This window comes from Bemisia tabaci, chromosome 4 (assembly GCF_918797505.1).
Source record: "Bemisia tabaci chromosome 4, PGI_BMITA_v3".
Taxonomy (NCBI): Eukaryota; Metazoa; Arthropoda; class Insecta; order Hemiptera; family Aleyrodidae; genus Bemisia; species Bemisia tabaci.
In genome coordinates this window covers 40,663,857-40,686,338 of record NC_092796.1, presented here as the reverse complement: position 1 = coordinate 40,686,338, position 22,482 = coordinate 40,663,857, and the positions used below count along the sequence as shown (strand labels likewise).

The 22,482-nt window shown below is 42.1% G+C and overlaps 1 protein-coding gene across 2 annotated transcripts in view; it reads right to left on the bottom strand.

The window, feature by feature from the left end:
- The window catches only part of LOC109035194 (dual specificity tyrosine-phosphorylation-regulated kinase 4), a 229,384-nt gene that overhangs the window by 192,155 nt on the left and 14,747 nt on the right, over positions 1 to 22,482 (bottom strand). The window contains exon 1 of one of the 2 annotated variants that reach the window (XM_019048746.2): positions 10,553 to 10,819. The exons of the other annotated variant lie outside the window; for it this stretch is intronic. The gene's annotated coding sequence lies outside the window, so the exon portion shown is untranslated. Of the gene's footprint in view, positions 1 to 10,552; positions 10,820 to 22,482 lie in introns of those variants that run through there. 2 annotated transcript variants of the gene reach the window in all.

Sequence of the window (22,482 nt, the reverse complement as noted above, 5' to 3'; positions counted from 1 at the left end):
TTGATTCTTTGCAAGTCTATCTATCGAATGACATTGATTGACAGACCACTATCATTCATTATTTATCGATCGAGGTCATTTGCGATAAATTATCAGACATCGTCCGATAATCGGCCTAGAGATGTCGAGTATCTTTAGATTCACTTGTGCGGCTGTATCGACTTGGTTCGTTTTCATCACTGGGTCATTTTATCCGAGGGATATGATAGGATGTTAGTTGGAAGCACACGGTTAACTAGAAACTATGGGATCCATGCTTGATGCGCTCATCCATCTTGCTTAGGCCCGAAAATCGAAGCCCGTATGTGCGAAGATCTAGGTCAAATTGACTAGAAATGTAGTTTTATTTGCTCAAAGCACATTATGGGGAAAAAAAAACAGATTGGATCTAGAATCCAGACTCTTGAAAACATTGACAAGAAAAAGGACTCTTGGTTTAATCAGATTTAAGCTTAAATCAAAAGGAAATCCGCTCAAATTAAGAGGCTTGGTTCTTGATTTAAGCTTAAATCTGATTGAATCAAGAGTATTTTTTCTTGTCGATGTTTTTCAGATTCTGGACTCTAGATACAATGTGTTTTTTTTCCAGTGCACCGTGACTTTCACCTTACCACCATATTGTAGAGAGGGTTAATTTATATAATCGCAGAGAAAAATTAGGGAAAATTACATAAAATAATCTTTCTTCGGTAGATCTTACCTGTGAAAATGATGGCAAGTATACAATAGGAGAATACTGTCAAAATGTGGCCAAAACTGTTCACGATATACCCTCGAGTGTCTTACAGTTATACATGTAGTTGCCTACTTTTGTTTTTCATCAAATGCAACGTTTTTTCCAAAAATAATCCTGCTTTTATGTCTCTGTATGTTGTAATGTTTTAGGATGAGAATGATTCTTTTGGCTAATGCGCAGGGGCTATCGTCCATTTTTTGCCTTCGATCAAAGGCGGCAGCTTTGGAGGTTTCCCTGGGTAGTCTACGATAACCACCCGTTTTAAAAAATAGGATAGCTCCGTCATCCCTTTGTCTTCTTCGTCTATCGATGACAATAATCAACCCGCAGTGACCATACTCTCTCCATAAAGATGTTTTAGCCTTCATAGGACTCAGGGTCCGTAATATCTTTATGATAGTACTAATAAGGTGAAAGTGTCGACATTTTCCGGGAAAATGATCCAAGCAGTCATTTCATCGAACAATCCCGAATACCCACAACTGGAGGAGACAACCATCGAGCTATTCCGAAAACGCCGTCCAGACAAAATAAAATCGGGACAAAGTGCCGAAACGACATTTTTTATTACTCCAAATAAATACGCTATCAAAGGAGGATCTGAACAGGACCCATCGACCGGGCCGATGCAGGCCGGCCGCCCGGCGCGATAAAAAACAGAATTACGGAGCCTAATAACTCAGCTCGTTTACGGCTCTTACCTGTATCCCGAGAGCGGCCCACCTAAAAACTCTGTTGTTTTGACAGTTACGCGTTCGTTATGAGACACGAAATTGCTCAGACGTGAATAAAATAAACACATTAGGAGATTATTTTACGCGCTCCGTCTGCATCCGCGGCGGCCGATATTGTCCGGCAAGACGAGTAGGCACCTGAAGAAGTTCTCATCGTTTCGAGTTGATTGACCACTCGGACGTCATTTTATTGAACTTGATTTTTCCCGCCGAGTGGTAGTTAATGACACCAATACGAGAAGCTAGGGGTTTTTTTTCCGGGTATACTTGGCGTTTATGTTTTCGAGCTTGAAACAGACATACCTTCTTGGTTCGGCCTCATTGTGATTGCGACAGGTGGAAACAATATTTTGGGGCCCCATAATTTAACCCTTGTAATCACGTTCTTGTTGGCCGTTGCGTGGTAGGAGGAGGAATTCGTTTGACAGACAAACCGTTGTTTGGTTAACTTGTTCATACACTTGTGGTACCAGAGATGCAGAGAATTTCTGGTCACGCAATCATCCGCGTGGCCGCTTGCGTGGGTGAAAAATGGGGAAGGCAGCAAAATTGTTTTCCCTCTTTCTTTCTTTTAAACCCATTCAGAACAACGAGTCGTCACCTTCCGGCCGAGGTGTCACAAGTGTAATGCGACGTTTAAAAATGTCCACCGCCATTTTATTTTTTACAGAGAAATTGTTGGTCGAATCTGTTTGAAAATTTTACTGAATTTTATCGGCAGCACGAAGAAAATTCAGTGAAATTTTCGGACGGCTTCGTTGAACAATTTCTCTGTAAAAAAAATGAAATGGCAGCGGAAATTCTTAAAAATCGCATGGCGGTTGTGATACTTTGGCCTGAAGCGCCTTGTTATTTGGTAAGAAAATTGGAATTGCAACGATTTTGCAAAGGCTGCGTGTGCAACAATAATTCTGTGAGGAGTAGATAAGAAACTTCAAAAGACTGCCCCCCCCCCAGAAAAATTTCGAAATTAAAAAATTATAGCTCTAGGACATACAGGGTCCTTAGTGAAAATTTTCAACAATTTCATTTGATAAAATTTCATGAGATTTCGCATCTCTGGCGAGGGCGCAAGAACCTTGGGATGCGCCCCCTCCCCCTTTTGGGGTGACCTTGTGAATGAAAAGACCCAAACACCTGGGCCAGCGAGGGCTACAATTAGGAGAAACTAAACCGATATACGCGTCAACAATGAGCGGCGAGGGAGGAGGGAGGCCAAAAAACTGACCGAAATAGCGGCTGGCCCCGCTGTCAGGTCGCTTGATTTTTCAATGGGGAACCGGCGGGGTCGAAACGGATTTTCAAGGCATTAGGCCGCTGCTGGGTCGAAGGGGCACGAAATGTTGGTGGCGTCACCTCAGCGACTGTAGCCGCGGCTCTCGCGCGGTGCGGTGGGACTCACAGTGGGGCTGCCAGGGATAAAGTGGAATTCGGAAAGAAAACGGGTCAGAATCAAACTTGGATTTTTGTTGTGTCTGCGCGTTGGGGCTGATTCTGATGGATCGCTTCCTTGCTCGGCCGACAAAAGAGTGTGACTACACTTGGATCGCATTTAGCAAAAAGTAACCAGCACGATTACAGTGATGTAAAAATGTTGCTTCTTCATAAAAATCGAACAGATCTCCCAGAAGAGGGGATAGTTTTTGCTTCCCACCAAAAACTTATAGGTTTAAAGGAAAATGATTGTGTAAATGTTAGACTGTACATATTACTAAGTATTTTGGAGAGAAAAGAAGAAGTTGCACGATGTTGAATGTTAAGCGGAGATTTTAAAATTGGGCAAGATCCTCAGATTTTTCGATTTTTTATCAACAGAATATTCTGGACGATTTCAAAAGCTTGCGGGTATAAAAATGTTTGGCCTCCATTGAGATTGAGATAAAGCTTTATTCGAGGATTACATTGAAACAGTATCTGGTATCTGATCCTCTGATAAAATTCCCCCACCCTCAATTCTTCGAAATTTGGCATCAGTGTCCCCTCAAAGAATTTTTTAACACCGTTTTTTTCATGTGACTTTCGCCTAATCCTTGACTTTGTCAAATGCCCTTACTTGCCTCCGTTTTAATTCGACTACATTTTTTTTTTCCAAATAAAAACCGTGGGACAAGTTGCCTACTGAGCGGGGCGGGGCCCACACCTCGCCACTTGGGGGATGGGGGCGGGCGGTCTAGTGTTTGTAGCCAAGCAGGTAGAAACAAGCGATCCCACGATTTCTCACCAGATCGACCCCGACCCATCGTTTCTCGTTTTTTGAAATCGAGATAAAATCTGTTTGATTTAGGCCTCTTCCTTTCAGCATTGTTGCAGTTGGTCCGCGCTCGATGGAGATTAAAGAGATTTTAAACGAGGAATTCATCGATAATTTCGGAAAGGAAACGCTATTTCTTCTGCACAAATACTGGCTCTGTTTTTTGCTGCACGACCGTGCCACTCCGATTGTGGCCTGTGGGTGATTTAAAAATGATGATCATAATCGAAGTTTTTCCAGCTTAACATTTACCACTTTATCGCTCATCTGGTAATTTGGTAGTAGACTTTACCGTGTTTAACATTGACTCAGCTGCGTTTTGACTGTGATTAATCAGCATAATTCGTAACCGCGACTAAAATAGGAGCCTTGGTTTCCGGACTTCTTGATAATTCTCAAGAAAGAAGCAGAATCTAACGCAATAATAGGTCATCGACTAGTAATCAGCGGAAAAAGATGTGAAGGAACTGCAGAGGACATCAAAACGGGATACAGTCCTCACGCGGGATAATGTGGACTTCTGTTGTTTTGCCAAAAATTGCACAGGACATCAAAACGGGATACAGTCCTCAAGCGGGATAATGTGGACTTCTGTTGTTTTGCCAAAAATTGCACACCCACTACTCTCTCACAACCGTTGGCTTGTGAAAAACTAAATAAATTTCACTGTGTTGCCGAACTTATTCAATTAGGGTACTCAAATTAAACTGATCTGATTTGGACTTCGAATGGTTCAGGGTAAAAATTTTGGTGTCTCTGCCCCATGAGCCGGCCTGGGAAAGCCCTTTGCATTAAGATTTCGACATTTTTTTAGACAATGGCTGAATTTAGCGCGGTGCGAGTGAGGAGGGATGGCCAATCTTCATAATTTTTGAGCCGCCAAAGTTAAAAAAACGATGACTTTCCCATTATTTTAGAGCGACCGTAGTTTTGAATAAGGATCACTAGAAAAAAAACACATTGGATCTCGAGTCCAGACTCTTAAAAACATCGACAAGAAAAAATACTCTGGATTCAATCAGATTTAAGTTTAAATCCAGAACCCTGCCTCTTAATTTGAGCGGATTTCCTTTGTATTTAAGCTTCAATCTGATAGAATCATGAGTCATTTTTCTTGTCAAAGTTTTCAAGAGTGTAGACTCTAGATCCAATGTGTTTTTTTCCCCTAGTAATTATTATGGAAACAATTTGAACAACGAAAAAGAGAACACGCTCCTGAAGGTTAAACTACGGAACACCTGTATAAAAATATAGTGAGAAGTACTGAGGAGCCTTCACGACCGCCTTTGAAAAATAATTCCAGCCCTAATTCTTTCTCTGATCTCCACCCCCGTTAATAGTCACCCATCGGATTTGAAAGCCCCCGTGTGTCCGATTACCACGGAATCACCCGTGGCGCTGATAATAGGATTCAGGGCTCTCGTTGTCGTGTCGCTATATGTGGCCCTTTTACGAAGGAAGCGGTTACACAGGCATTAAACAAGTAGCTCGTAGGTTGTGGGATGAGGTTCGTAATGAGCACAACGCGTGACCATCGACGCTCAAGTTGCGTTTGAGAGCAGTCGAGTAATACAACACTCGACACACAGCTCGCTCGCTCGCACTCACGCAGTCCAACACAAAGCGCTCGGACCCGCGCACTCCCGTCCTATGGAATAACGCAGTATCAACATTCCGATGTTGCCAACTTTCCTCCAGTAAAATGTTAATTTTAGAGGAAAGTTAGGCGTATCATCCCTTGAAATTCTCAGATCCTAAGGATTGAATTGAGAGTAGAATTCTATAAAAAAATTGGAGGAAAACTATTGACAAGTTTTCAAGAAAAACTGGTTTTCATAGGAGGAAATTTAGCGACATTTGAAGGTATATACGTCGTTCTTTCTTAGCATATCATCATGCCGCACCCGAGTCACCAGCGAGCACAAGGCTCACAACACGAACGGGGGAAGAAACGGACTCCACTTTCACGGCCAACATCCCGGAAGAGGGATCCGGAGGAAACATTCCGGAAGGCTGGGGATCCGGAGAGGCGCAGGCGCCTGGCTGAAATGGGTCAGTGTCGCAGGATCGTAGTATCATGTAATCATGGCTGAAAGTTATACAGGGTATTCCGCGGTTACAACGCCAAACTTTCGGAGCATTGGCGTGGCCAGAAACTTTTTTTACGAAAGGGGTTGTCCAAAGATGAGAATACCTGAAATTAAGGGAGGTTTTTTTGGAAAATTTTCTGGGCTTAGAAAAGAGTTCAGACCCTTAAACCCCTTACTAGCTGCGTTACTACCCAAGAGCGTGTTCTAGGGGATAAAAATTAGACTTCTTTTCAATTCAGTTTTTATTGGAGGTGTCTTTAATCAGAGATACGGCAGACAACTAGATTTTCCGGAAAAATCATGGTTTTTCTGAATTTCAGCGACGCCCATGAATCAAGACTCTAGAAAAATAACTACTACCCGTTATTTGTGGTGCTGAATTGGACAATATTTTCCAATTAGAAGCAACAATTTCTTGCTCATCAGTTTAAAAATAACGTATGTACCATTAGTCTTCCTGCGCACATAAGTGTTTTCACAGATGAGCCAGAAATTTTAGTTCAAAATTTCAAAATGTAGTCCAATTAATCCCTCGTTATATAGCGTTGATCGTCGCGTATTCTTTAAAGAGGGGTGCACATCTGTAAATATTACAGATCACGGTTCGTTTGAGTAAAAGTTATATGAAATTTTCTATCACTCAAAAAGTCTTTTCGGATTCGAAAAGTAGAGTAAAAATGGAGTCTTTCTAGCTAAAAATGAAAATAGGTTGTTCGAGCTCCTGGAGAAATATATCGTTTTTTGTATTTTTTAGGGCTTATTAGAGGGTGATACGAAAATTGAATCAAATTTCGTCAATGTTTCTGTTTTAATTTCTAAACTAAGATAGCTATCAAAATGATCTTGGTTTCATTTTAAAGCTGGTGTAATTTGCCGTCGATTGAATGGTCTGCAAGCTAATTTTGTCAAAAATTGACAAAGTTATGATAGCTTGAATAAAGGGTATCCAAAATAAGCTTACTTGTTTTCCTTACCGAGTAAGGCTCTATTTTTTCTTTTTTTCCCTTCAAGACCAAAAACACTAGAGTCAATCTGTAAAAATTACAGCATTTGTAGTACTCTCAGGTCTGTAAAGAGCGTCAGATTTTTAAATTTGACCCATTGGTTCCGGAGAAAATCAATTTTTGGTTTCGGTTCCGTTCTGCTTACAATCAGCTATTGACATACGGCGCAAGACGCGCCACTGACGAGGAGACCAAGTACAGAAAATCGATTTTATCCACTTTAACAATCGATCAAATTTAACATGTAAAGCTCGTTAGAAAGTTCAAAATATGATAAAGAACATTTTACTCTTTGCGTTTTTTCCCTAAGCCCCCATTTTTTGGAGTTATGGGTCATTTTCGGGGCAATTTTCAATTCGATGCTGTAAGTGGCCAAATTATTCACATTTCAAAATCTAAAAGTCTCCTGAGAGGAGAGGTCAATACCTTTTTATTGATGTGCCATATGACCCCTGCTGCTCCAAAATTTTGGGGGCCACGACCTCTCAAAAATTTTGGGGCTTTGGAGGGCCATAAGTCACAAAAATTTCAAATAGCAAGGGTATGTTTCGACTTCAGATATGGATTCTACGCGAAAAATTACGTTGAATTGATATGGCGCACGGCCTGTTTGCTCCAAATTACTAAAGAACCACATTTTTCCATAAAAGGCCGGGTATTTTTGGAGAAAATAAGGGTCACAAAGAATCTGAATCAAACAGGCTGTGCGCCATATCATCATAGAAAGGGTATGTTTTGACTTCAGATATGCAATTTACGCCAAAAGTATCGTAGAATTGATATGGCGCACGGCCTGTTTGATTCAGATTCTTTGTGACCCTTATTTTCTCCAAAAATACCCGGCCTTTTATGGAGAAATGGGGTTCTTTAGTAATTTGGAGCAAACAGGCCGTGCGCCATATCAATTCAACGTAATTTTTCGCGTAGAATCCATATCTGAAGTCGAAACATACCCTTGCTATTTGAAATTTTTGTGACTTATGGCCCTCCAAAGCCCCAAAATTTTTGAGAGGTCGTGGCCCCCAAAATTTTGGAGCAGCAGGGGTCATATGGCACATCAATAAAAAGGTATTGACCTCTCCTCTCAGGAGACTTTTAGATTTTGAAATGTGAATAATTTGGCCACTTACAGCATCGAATTGAAAATTGCCCCGAAAATGACCCATAACTCCAAAAAATGGGGGCTTAGGGAAAACACGCAAAGAGTAAAATGTTCTTTATCATATTTTGAACTTTCTAACGAGCTTTACATGTTAAATTTAATCGATTGTGAAAGTGGATAAAATCGATTTTCTGTACTTGGTCTCCTCGTCAGTGGCGCGTCTTGCGCCGTATGTCAATAGCTGATTGTAAGCAGAACGGAACCGAAACCAAAAATTGATTTTCTCCGGAACCAATGGGTCAAATTTAAAAATCTGACGCTCGTTACAGACCTGAGAGTACTAAAAATGCTGTAATTTTTACAGATTGACTCTAGTGTTTTTGGTCTTGAAGGGAAAAAAAGAAAAAATAGAGCCTTACTCGGTAAGGAAAACAAGTAAGCTTATTTTGGATACCCTTTATTCAAGCTATCATAACTTTGTCAATTTTTGACAAAATTAGCTTGCAGACCATTCAATCGACGGCAAATTACACCAGCTTTAAAATGAAACCAAGATCATTTTGATAGCTATCTTAGTTTAGAAATTAAAACAGAAACATTGACGAAATTTGATTCAATTTTCGTATCACCCTCTAATAAGCCCTAAAAAATACAAAAAACGATATATTTCTCCAGGAGCTCGAACAACCTATTTTCATTTTTAGCTAGAAAGACTCCATTTTCACTCTACTTTTCGAATCCGAAAAGACTTTTTGAGTGATAGAAAATTTCATATAACTTTTACTCAAACGAACCGTGAGATGCATTGCGAGGCGATGGGGGGGAGGGGGGTGGTTGACAAAAATTTAGATTTTCCTGGTAATGTATGATCGGCGCTCCCATGAAAATTCAACTTTGTCGTTCGCTTATCCGACAACCATGGCGAGATAGGCGACGACGGCGGTACATAATTGCTCCGATCAAAAATCACATCCGAGAACGTGACTCAGTTTTGAGAAGCCGGTAGCGCCTGGCTCAGGATCCGAATTTGGTCCGGCAATCGGCTAGGAAGGCATTCAAATTTCATGAGTGTCGTGTAACACTTAGTGAGCAATTTCCCCCGGATGATTCGTGGCTCCTTGCCTGATGCTTGTCCAGACTGTGGGAGTGGGTCAATTATGCTTTTCTCATGAGTGACACGCTGCGACTAGTTTGTTTCGATTGAACTTTCTCGACCGTTAACCTGTCGTGAATCCTGATCAACAACTCCGAATCGAAGCTTTCTGTAGCCGAGCAAAATGAACTTGAGGGTGGAACTAAGAATTTTTTTTAAGGATGGGGAGGAATACCTACTGAAAGAAAGGGGTGCAAGGCTGCAAGGCCTCTCCCCAAAGGGCATAACAAATAATAAGATTTATCGGAACGCCTTGTTTCTCAAACAGAGATCTCTCTCCGAAAAACAGTAAAAAAACGAAGTATGACGACTATGACGTCATCCACCGCGATGATACCATGGTTTTTTCACTTTGCGTTCATCAATATCGATCGGAAAATGAAATACCGATTTGATCGACAAAATTCGATAGATTCACGGGTTTGTCGATCAATTCACAGAGTAACCGATCGATTCACGAGCTTGTCGATCGATCGCTGGTTTGTTGATCGGCTCACGGTTGTCGATCAAATCACGTCGGGTTCACGTTATTATTTCTCGATCGATTCATGTCGATCGAATCCCTACCATCCATAGAAAGGGACTTAATCGCAAATATTCTTCATAAAATTTCATTTACTTCAAGTACAGCACGAAAAAAGACCTACAGCGGTTTCCCAGTACTTTGCATTGCGAATTGGTTAGTACTTACAGGCATTGACAACATGCCAAGGCATGAAGAAACATTGACACCTAAACTGAACCGAGTTTGTTGGAAAGGAACCAACCCACATTTTCGAAAAATTTGAGTTTTTAAGGATGTTTTTGAGCTCCGCCAATCGTATATTTTCTCCTGCCAAAAACTCAAAGTCGAAAAAGAAAATTAGTCACTGAAAAGAAGGGTTACAGTTTATTTTCTACATTGAGTCTTATGGAGGAATAAAACTTCAAACCTCTTTTTCTCAGTTTAAACTTTATGTGGGTTGGTTCCGCTTTCTGATAAACTCGGTGCAGCTGACGTCTCTCAAAACAAGGTGATTTTTGGACAAAAATCTGAAAACATATTATACTGCAAGGGTTTCTGGGATGAAACTGTAGCGACATGCATAGTTGCCAAGCTAATAAATGCATACATGAAAATAAGCAAACCTATCAAATGCAAGTTACGTGGGTGGTCACTAAGTTCGCTTGTAAAAACGTACTGCTTGAGCGTCCTGTTGCGAACCGCTAGACAGGAATTCCTGGAGAGTGAGGAACTTTAAATGATGCACCAAGAGATAGTTTGAGGTATATTACTCAGAAAATAACATGGTAAAAAATGTGCTCAGCGTAAAGCTGTAGGTATCACCAGTCTTCGAGGATCTGTATGATAGACGATAATGTTTGTTTACATTCTGAAATCATGAAATATTCGCTCGATCGAATCAAATATCTGACAAAGAAACGCATGCAACTCAACAACGAACATTCTCACTCGATTCACGGAAGAATTTGCAAACGTACCATAAAAAGATCCAAGCAAGAAGAGGGACTCCAATAGATAGCCAAGCGATCACAACACTCAAAACAAACACAAATCCAACGAATCGCACTGGGGACCGGGACTCATCGAAATCACACAGGAGTCGATTGCAGACTTCACTTCGGCACTGATTCAAATTAAAAATCAGGTGTTAGAAATATAGAAATCGGGGGTTTGAACCAATGAACCACCCACACAAAGGGGTTTAGACCGTCGCGAAATGAATGCGCGCGCGCCCTCCTGACCGCGGAGAACGCAGGAGCAGAACTGGAGAAAGAAAAGAGCATCGCGCTGAGCAATCTAGCACCGGAGTTGCACGGTCCCCAGCAACTGTGTCTCACACGCTTGTCAAATCTCCGAGGAAATCACACAGGTAGATTTTAAAAACTTCTCTGCTGGGATGAATTATGGGGGATTTACAGGCTTGTAGGGAGCAATTCCGTGGTTGATGGTTAATGTCAGTTTATAATTTCTTGATTTTGAATTTTTTTTTCAAAAATGACAAAACAACAAAACTTCTTTATTTTCTTCTTCTAACTCAAAATGATTGTTTGCTACAAGATAGGTGATAGTTGCTCTCATCGATAGAAAAAGGTATATAAATTATTAACATAAGTATGTTGATTGATCTATTGGAAATAGGAGATTCGTGGTCGAACTGGCATGCGATATATCGCATCGATTAGGTAAAAAATCGCGGCAGATTTTGAATTTTTAGCCCAAAAGGAAGACGATAATCCCTGCGTATGCGCCTAAAGAATCATTCTGATCCAAAAAATTTGAAAATTAGGGAAATGAAAGCAAAGTCCTGTTTGGAAAAAAAACCTCGCATTCGATACAGAAATCGATTTCTGGTTGGGGTAACAATTATCTTAGTCTTACCCCAGTAAACCTTTGCCCAGGTGGGAAGGGGATGGGGGCTAACTTCGGCTCAGGCATGACTACTGTCGACTTTTAAGGGAAAGGATTAGTATGATGTGTAAGAATAAGGGATGAGCACCACGTTCATTCTCCAACACGAAGCAGTGTGCGTATCATGTACATAGTAATTGGTATGTGTATATCCAGTTAACCCCACTCAGCATGTGTCCACTTAGCCCCACCTTGAAATTTTTCTGAAAAAGTATCACTGGAAAATTTCATTTGAACCGATCAATAAATTAAAAAATCCAAAAAGAGGACAATGCAGTTGGGAAATGACTGAACGGTAACTTTTGTAAAACTGGATTCTCAATGGCATGTTTCAGTTAATTTAGATTTAAGTAGGACAAATGGTCGTTGATCTTTCGGTAATAAAACATTTTTTCAATAATTTGCTGAAAACATTTTTGATGGAGTTACGGCGTTGTTGCTGAGAACGGCAGTACGGACCACTAATCTTTGTTCGGTCAATGTCATCCACTGGAAAAAAAAAAAAAAAAAAAAAAAAAAGAAAACCATTGGATCTAGAGTCCAGACTCTTGAAAACATTAAAAAAAGGGACTCTTGATTTAATCAGATTTAAGCTTAAATCAAGAGTATTTTTTCTTGTCAATGTTTTTCAGAGTCTGGACTCTAGATCCAATGTGTTTTTTTTTTTTTTTTCCCAGTGTCGGGGGGCACATTCGGCAACCGGGTGAAAGCAACCAGCTGTGACTGACTGGCGGAAACGGCCGAGTGGAGCCGATGCCGGCCGAGCGAGGCTATCAACATGATAGAACCTGCCTGCATGGGGCCGGGGTCCCCGCTCTCCCGCGAGGTCCCGACTTTCCCGAGCGCTCCCGAAGTCCCGGGTCCCGAGTCAAAGAGACTGGCCTGCCCCACCGCACCGCCCCACCACCCGGCAGCCTCGGGTTCAGGCACCTCATCTTACGGTTTCCAACCAGCCAGACTCCCGCGACACCTCTGCCGCTCGCTCCATGCACACCTTCTCAAACGCCTAACCTAGATTTGTTACAGAACCTTTATGGGCCCTCCGAGAGCCCTGGTCCCATTGGCGGATCCAGCAAATTGACAACATTGCGTCTTGCCATTTAAACCTATAGAAATGTCTGGATTCTTACACTGATAAAAAATTCTCGGCGATTTTACTAAGGTCCGTTGGTACCTTTACCATCTCACTGTTTTTACCAATTATTGGTAATTTTACCAAGACAGACTGGTAAGCTTACCTAAAAACCGGTATTTTTACTGTTTTTTTCAGGTAAGAATACCACTTTTACTGGTAATCAATTCCTGGTAACTTTGCCATTTTATCTCGGTAATTCTACCACAGTCGATAAAAAATATTGGCGTTTTTAACAAGGTCCAGTAAAATTACCGAGAAAGTCCAATAATTTTACCGAGATTCTTGGTAAAATTACCAATTCCATAAATGGTAATTTTACCCAAATTTTGTTTCTCAGAGTATATGAATCAATTTTTTTTCAAATGATGTAACTCACCAAAATTTCGCCCGAATTTATGGACAGTGAGATGTGAAGAGTTCATATTTTTCTTACCTGCAACAGAAAAGGGAAACACAATGATCAATAGGGATGCAGAGGCTTAAAGAAGCAAACATAACGGGGGAAAAACCCAGTAACACTTAAATGCGACAAACTATCTGTTCCATACTACTCAACACTGAAAAAAAAATTCTCGGCGTTTTCACCAAGGTCCGTTGGTACCTTTACCATCTCAATTTTTTTACCAATTATTGGTAATTTTACCGAGACAGACTGGTAAGCTTACCTAAGAACCGGTATTTTTACCGTTTTTTCAAGCAAGTATACCACTTTTATTGGTAATCAAATCCCGGTAACTTTGCCATTTTATCTCGGTAATTCTACCACAGTCGATAAAAAATATTGGCGTTTTTACCAAGATCCAGAAAAATTACCAATTCCATAAGTGGTAATTTTACCAAGAAAAAACTGGGATCAAATAGAACCCTGAATTCTTGGTAATTGTACCCTTTTCTTAGTAAATACACCGATATTTTTTTTTCAGTGTATGAACCCTCCAAGAGCCCTAGTCCCATTGGCGGATCCAGCAAATTGACAACATTGTGTTTCTCCATTTAAACCTATGGAAATGTTTCGATTCTTAGATTCTTAGAGGGGTCGAGTGTTCTGACAAGAATCAATTATTTAACATAGGTTTAAATGGAGGAAACTCGCTGTTGCCAAATTGCTGGATCCACTTCTGCCTGATCAGGGCCGGATAAGTCGAGGTACCTGGGTCCCTTGAAACAGTTTTTCGCTACCATTATTCTCAATTTTTTTCTCTCTACGAGTGGTCCGATGGTCCGATCAAATGTTTTGGAGGCTCTTGGAGTCTCGGATATTTTGAAGGAATAGAGAGGTCCTTATATTGGGATTTGAGGGATTATGTGGCCCTTAAAGTTTAGGGGTGACTTCCTAATGACCTTTTGGAAAACTTGGAAGTAGAATTTGGATGAAACTTTCTTGTATCTTTCTCGCTGAGGATCGATTACATCTTTCAGGGGCCTCTGGAGTCTACATTCCGGAATTTGTCTCTTTTTCGAGGGGGATGCTGAGGGTGAAACTTCAATATTCGGCCTGGTGCCTAGAAAATTAGAGTTTTGGAGAGTCTGAGACTGTAATTTTGATAAACTGCAGTACCTAATTACAATTTGTGCGGTACCTCAAGAGCTTCAACTCTTTTCACAGAGTCCGATAGGCCTTATACGCAGTATTTTTTGATCTCCTAGGACTGAAGGCTATTCTAGGCCCCTTCGTTGTTTTTGAAACGTGAACCGCCTTCAATTTTCAAAGTGTACAACCCGCCATGTGCGGGCCCTTATGACCACTGTGTTAGAAGTGCCAGCACCTCGGATCCCTGCCCTGAGCGCTAATCCGGCCCTGCTCGTAGTATCCAGAAAAATGGTGGCACGTCCGATGTATGCACAAAGTTGGTCAAAACTCGTAATTACGAATAAATGTCGATGGCTAGAGTCCCTTTATAACCAGAGTTAAGACAACTCGATTATCAGCTGGCTGGCAGCCGGCCTTGGCTGGCCATGGAGGCCGAAACGAGTGCACCCAAACAAACGATATTGAGGGATAAGGATCAGGAATCCTGCGATGTCTGTCACACAAAAACAACAACATCAACAAATTGATCAATTAAAACGAAAATTAGATTGGTTTGTGAATAATTTCTTAATCTATTTTCATTTTAGACCGATGGAAATAAAAATTTACTCTTGATAAACCACAATTAGGTAATATTTTCATTATTCTTGTTCACATTCGAGGTACCGCCATCTTGGTGCACTCGTTTCGGCCTCCATGAGCGAGAACCAATCAGAATTGGATTTTTTTTTAGGCCACTTTCAGCCCAACCAAAAGTGAGTTGTCTTAACTCTGGGTATAAAGGGACTCTATCGATGGCGAGACTCCGAAACCTCGTATCTCGGCTTGCAACGTTGCCGACTTCCTGTCATACTTCATTTTTTAACGGAAAGTTACTCGACGTCAATCGAAGGAATTGGAGGACAAGGCATATAAGTACAGTTTTTGCTCTTTTAGGAAATATGTGTTTAAAGTTTCAAAATTATGAGGAGTCTTTTGGCGGATCAGGGCCGGATTAAGAGGGTGGCCACATGGGCCGCGGCCCATGGCGGCAAATTTTTGCAATCTTTTTGAATGTAGGTATGAAAAAAAGAGAGAAAAAAATCGGATTCAGAAAATAAATTACAAACGAGAAAAGCCGAGCAAATCTCTCATTTCCTGAGAGTAAAAGTATAGTAATTTCTAATTTTGTCGTCTTTCGGTGATGCAAGAGACAACACTTTTAGGACCATTTGTAAGATCTCTTGTCAACCTCTAGTCACCAAACCAGTGGTCAGACTCTGACCAGCAGTCAATCTGCTAATCAGCCTAACTACTGGTTTGCGAGAGAGAACAAAGGCTGACCGGGACTTGACCTGGAGAAAACCGGGAGTCATACACACCTATACCTCTGGTCAGCTTAAACCACCAGTTTGACAAGCACCTGACCAGAGATCTTATAATCGGCCCTTAATTAGTCGAGTTAAGAGAGAAACCAAACACGCAATTTGACATGGAACGGAGCGGCGCGGCGGTCGGCATGAAACACATAGTGCCTTCAAGACTGCATGGATACTTCACGCATTGCGTCAAACACACTGCGGTCAGCAGCAGTCGGCTTGAAATGCATAGCGCCTACAAGACCACATGAATACTTCACGCATTGCGCCAAACAGTGTGGTCAGCAGCGGTCGGCGTGAAACGCAAAGCGCCTACAAGACTGCATGAATACCTTACGCATTGCGCCAACACAGTGCGGTCGGCGCGGCGGTGGAAGTTAAAATTTTTAACAACATTTATGTTTGTTCTTTCATAATTTGTTCGTTCTTTTTTATAAATGGAAGGCATTTTCCAAATAGCGATGGGTTTACGAAACTGAACTCTTGTCAGTGTTGAAAGGGCTTTTACAAAAAATGTGCCAACACGAGCAAACGCGTGGGAGCGGAATAATACAGGCGACCCATGGGCGGCATGTAGGTAAATCCGGCCCTGTGGCGGATTGAAAGTCCAGACTCCCTTTCTGGAGTCAGATCACTCACAGTGGCTCCCACTGAAAAATGAATTCATCAAATTCAGACTCGTGTAAATTTTTCATTACCTCATACCAGTTCATTTTCTTCGCGAATGGAATTAAATAATTTGACTGCAAAAAGAAATCACTTTTACTAGCTCATTACAAAAACAGCATACTCGTATACACCATTGAACTCCCGATGCAGGTAGGTGCGTAGATGCTTTTGCGCTTTCATGCGGATGAGTCAGACATAAAGAGAGTGCAAAATGAAGTCCGATTGATAAAATAATAATGCCGCTCACTGGTGTTGTTTTTAAAATGTGCGCTCACGGTGTTTTCTCCAAACAAATTCCAGCGAGGGCTACTAAATTTTTGCCATTTATAATTTCGTAGTCAGCTGTGTTATTTGGCTGTGTGTCCCATTTTCTTGTTTCTCATATGTTTTTATCCTGTGAAACTTTTTGAATTTATGCGCTCCACTAATCTCAAAATTTAACCATTCCCCTCAACCCTTTTGTATTTTTACTGATATTTCCATGTAAATTTATTACTGTTACTGCCCTCTTTAGAGGTGTAAATGGCCTTAGATGCTAAAGCACCACTTTAAAATAAAATTATTTTACTACTACTTCATACCTGAAACCATATGAAATCATACATCCGACTGCACGGGTAAGTTTGAATGCGGGTTATAACGATCAGAATACGGTGTTGGCTTTATTTGATTAGGTAAATTAGTTCGCTCTGAAGCCTTATGAAGGTTTGCAGGTTAGACCACCTTTTATCCTCTTTCATCACTTGTTTATGCAAACTTATCTATCTTGCTGTAAATAGAACCTGACACGTTTAGTAGTATGGCGAGAAAGTAGACCAAAAAATGGTGACAGATCTTACGCTACAATTATTCTCTTTATCCTACATTTGTTTCGTTCGTTCGTTTATTCTTACCGTAGGCACAACCTCTGGCCCATTATATATCTAGGGATCTTTGGTTGGTTTCCTTGCAAAAATAAGTTGGAATTTGTGGAAACGCTCTCTTATAAGCTCATGCTCATTAGTTTATTTATTGCCAGTGGGAGCAAAAAAATTAGCATTTTCCTCTTTGTAAACTCATTGAAAGTGTCATTAATTTATCGAACAATCTGGAAACCTCGGGGCTTTTGAGAATTAATGTAAGCAAACCCGGTCCTATTCAATTTTTCATCGGAGTGATTTTTGTCAAAAAAACGATTGATGGGTCAGTTGCACTGGTCACAGAATCGTGTCTTGATGCTTGATTCTTGTAGATTAGGTAAAAACAATTTGATCCGTCCAAACAGCAACTTTCCACGTTCAATATTAACTGATTGTGAGTTATCGCCCTTTGAAAAGTCGGGTTCATGACGTCATCCACCGCGGTAGTGACACCCTTGGTTTCCTCCATTTTGCGTTCATCAGTCAGTGTGACACACATTTTCACTGGTTACGCGACGTAAAACTCAGATGAGAGGGAGGTGGAAGAAACAGAGGGTGTCACTACCGCGGTGGATGACGTCATAAAGTGAATTTTTCAAATCGCGATACTTCGGTTAATATTGAACGTAGAAAGTTGCTGCTTGCACAGGTCATAATTGGACCGCGTTTAACAGAGAGGAACCAATCCACATCAGCTATTGCCAATTTTAACTATGGGCAATTTAATTTTTTATACGAGAAAACGTTTGTGCGGATCCCTTTGAAAATGTCAAGGAATTTGCTTCGTACCACGGAGACTATTCACTGAAAGCACGAAAATCCGCACAACTGTTTTCATGTAAAAAATTAAATTAGCCAATTAAATTTGGCAATAGCTGATGTGGCTTGGTCCCTCTCTGTTTAACGCGGTCCAATTATTAGCTGTTCTACAAGAATCAAGCATCAGAACACGACTCTATGACCAGCGCAACTGACTCATTCTACGTCGAAAAATGTTTAATTTTGATCATTTGTCGGAAAATTCTTGCCAGTGCCCGATCAGTGGCGTGGCGTGCTTTGCGATATATCGATTGTTATGCCTTTTAAACCTATGGAAAAGGATCGATAAACAGGGTGTTCGCAGCGAACACCCTAATAATTGATTCTTTACTATAGCTTCAAATGGCAGAACAATCGATACATCGCAATTCACACCACGCCACCGTGCCCGATTCATCAACTGATAGAATAACTCCACTCGTCAGAGCTGATTGGCGAAAAAGCCCTCCTGCGGGAGACGTCGCGTCGATGAGGGTTTCGTCAGAGAGGACGCGAACGTCGTCGTCACCGTCGTCGTCATTGGCGTCGCCGGGTGGCATCGCGGCGCTCGCGTCGGCGTCGGCGGCGGAGCGGCTGGAGGATTCGCAACTCGCGATTCGCCACTCGCCACTCGCGGCTTCCCACTCCGCTGGAACAATGAGCCCGATGACAAAAGAGCGCGAAGCCTCGGACCTGGGTCAATGACGACCGCGGATCCCGACCCGGTGAAAGTGCACCGCCGCACACTGGATCCAGTCAACGGGGAAGGTCGGAAAAAATTTAGAAACTTTAAACGCTTACAACTCCGTTTATACAAAACTTTGAGGTTCTAAAAGTGGTCCCATTGGTTTCCTCATGAAATTTTCCTCCGAAATCACCACTTGAAATTTAAAATGTGACGGAATAAACATCAAAATTTGCAGTTTTAGTCACAAGTTTCATGTCGGACCTTTCCAATTTACTCGATCCACTGTGCGCCGCGCGCTCGAGTTGCAGCTTGCACTGGGTCGCGCTCCGCCCCGCAAAAAGCACTCAACTTCTCACGAGAATAACATGCTCATACGTGATTTTTGCCCGGGGATTTCCTCCGCCCCCTCGCGGTCGTCTCTCCGTGGGTGGCGTGAGAACGCCGCGCGCGGATCCAACTTCGCCTCTTCGCCCGTCGCGACTGGCTGAGGGTCGTCCGTCGACGACGGTGGTAGGGAAGAAACAGGCTATTCTGGCCGATTAAAATTTGGCGGCCGTTTTGTGTGTCATTCGATGACGTCAGTCAGGGGGCTCACACTGGACAAAAAAACACATTGGATCTAGAGTCTAGACTTTTAAAAACATCGACAAGAAAAAATACTCTTGATTCAATCGGATTTTTGCTTGAATCAAGAACCAAGCCTCTTAATTTGAGAGGATCTCGTTTTGATTCCAGCAAAAATCCGATTGAATCAAGAGTATTTTTTCATGTTAATGTTTGCAAGAGTCTGGACTCTAGATCCAATGTGTTTTTTTTCCAGTGCACTGGAACTGCACTAAATAGCACTAAAAGAGAGCTCTGATTTCGAAACATTTGTCGTTTCGTTACTGCTCTCCTCGGTAAAACGGCAGTACGTCGACGGGGATGATCGTAAAATTTCAATTTCCAATCACGATTTCGCAGATTCTCGTCGTATCGCGTATCCCTTCCGCCGTGTCCCCAGTGATCACACCAGGTCTCATCGGATGGGCGCAGGAAATAGCAATCGCGATGCCATAAAATAAGCCCCGCGCCCTCAACCTACCCATCGCCAACCTCCCCCGACCCATCCCACGATATGGGTCTTCGACTCCGGCGGAAATATCCCGCATAGGCAATGAGAATTCCTGCTATTCCGCTCGGCCTCAGCTCAATTTATACTTTCTGCTCCGCGCCGACAACGAAGACGATGCATTGAGCCTGTGGTATTTTCCTGCTCGCGGGCCAGGAATCTCCGGACCTTACGCGCGAGATTGTTCAAACTCAGGTTAAGGAACTCAAGTCAATATGTTTGATCGAACTTATTACGCCAGTTCGCAGTTTTTATCTCCTGAACCGAAATAAGTTCCGTTCCACAAACCAAAATTTCGCTTTGACTAGTCCAAATAGCTCGATCGATTTGGAAAACCGGACGCTTGACTCATACAATCGGAATTTTTCACTTCACTGAAGCATAAAAACTGAGCGACATTCTGGGAAAGGAAACTCCGGTTGTTTCTCGAGCAAATCCGTTTGTTTCTAGTGGTCGATTTGATGTGCGCAGAGTTAATTGGTTTTTTCGGAGGTGGAAAGTTTAAATTTACTAGTAGTAATCTAATTATAATTTGGACAACGAACACTATCTTGTCTAGCTTAGGTCAATTTGAAACAATTTCAACATATTTTGTAAGAAAAACAGTATGGTTTGGGGTGCTTAAAGGCTAACTTAGTCTATTGTGCCATTGGTAAGGTTCACATTATCAACTTGCAGCAGTGGCGAAACGTGATAGCGTGAATCATCAGCTATTGTTAGTTCTCGATCAGAAGCTATACTAAAGAATCGATTATTAAGGTCTCCGCTGCGAGCATCCCGATGATCAATCATATCCAAAGGTTTCAATGGTTCATCATTCGATTCATCGAAAAGCACAACACGTAGAGTGGCGAAGCGGGAATAATAGATACTAACCCCATTTTAAGCTATGGTAAAGAATCGATCATCGAGGTGATCCCGCGAACACCCTGATAATGGATACCTTTGAGAAGGTTATTAAATGGATCGTATTCGATAGTGGTTCGATGTATTGTATGGTTCAAAACAATTGAACATAACTTCAAACGAACATGATAGGATAAAAGTTGGAAAAGCCGAAAATGAGAAACTTCCTAACGTCCTCATAATCATGAAAAATCCGTCACAAAAAACCCGTTCCCACAGATTCCTCAATTGACTTTAGAGGCTATGTTTACATGCTGAACCAATCAATATCGATACTATCTCAAATGTTTGATGTATTGAATACCAGAGGTGGGTCCAGCAATCTGGCAACACCGAATTTCCTTCATTTAAACCTAAAGAAATCTATCGATTTTCGTATGGGCCAGGAGCTCCCAGAAGAATCGATTATTTAGCATAGGTTATGAAATGCGGTGTTCCAAATTACTGGATCCGGCAATGTTGAATACGATATATTGCTCATCGATCGATTCATCGCAAAGCATGCCGAGCCACCGACTTGCACACGATTGAAATATGCCATAACTTACCAGCCCACATAATATTCAAATAGGTAGGTACATTGCCAGGCGGAGCGGTGAGGGTGGCGTCAAGTGAGCCGAACGGAAGGTGGGCGGCGGGGGCGGGGAGGGGTCGAGGCGGAACCGGAAACTGTCAACTGCAGCAGGAGCAGGAGCAGTGAGCAGGAGCAGGGAGCAGGACAGGAGAGTCAAAAAAGCAGACGCGCAGACTGCTTTTCGTGGCGGTGGCTCCGGCCCATGCCCTTCCTGTCCCATTGTTCTTCGACTTTCGGAGCTCGGGCAGATCAGACAGACGCGCTGCCGCTCAGCACGTGGCGTGGAAAGTTAATTCTTGCGTGAATCCAGCCGTGCAACGTGCAGACGTGGAAAAGCCGCCCTCCGCCGCTCTCGCCTCCATTTGCATCCGATTCGACCGAGAGGAACCAAGTTGACGTCCGCTGAATCGAGGAAAATCTCAAGCAGAGCAACTCCACTGCGGCCGTAATTACACGCAGGAAAGTTCAATGCAACGGTCTGCGGGCTGATATTTGAAATTGATAGACAAAGCTACAGACAAAGAAGGCATAGGGTGTGCGAAGCGATTCTATTGGTTGAATTGAGTGGCTTTTATAGACTAAGGGGGTAAATGAAAAACTAAGTACAGGAGCTCTCGTAGGTTGCCGTTAGTTAGTCCATTACATACCTCCCATGTCCATTGCAACCATCCGCTTCCACCAATAGGATCCCTCCACATCCCTTTTGTCTTCTTTGTCTAAAGCTTTGTCTATCAATTTCAACGATCAGCCCTCGGATTATTGGAATTGATAGACAAAGCTGTAGACATAAAGGACAGAGGGAATATGGTGCGATCCTATGGGTGGATGCAATGGACAGAGGAGGTAAGAAATGGATTAACTAACGGCAACCAACATGATACAATTGATACACCCCACGGTTAGTCCATCATTTTCTCCCTTAGTCTATAAGAACCATCTGCTTCAACCAATAGGATTGCTCCATACTCCCTTTGCCTTTTTCCGCCGAAAAATCCGCTCTATTTTAGTGGTGTGTTATAAGTAAAAAAAAAAGGGAAAAAAACTCGAGTTTTTTTTTTTTCATTAGACCTAGGCACCTGATTCAACGGTTTTCTCAATAGGGCTTAAGAGGAAGATTAGCCGAAATATCTTCAAGTTGGCAACTCCGGAGTGCGTTGCGGGCTTGGTCTGGAAAATTGTGCGGAAAGTGAAAATGTAGCATGACGCCAGAATTCGAAACAATCAATTATTGGAGGCTTTCTCACGATCGTGTATTCAGTGTTACGGTGCCAGCATCGATTTTGCCTCTTCGTAATCGATCTCAGCTCGCCGGCTCGCAAGTCACAACGCA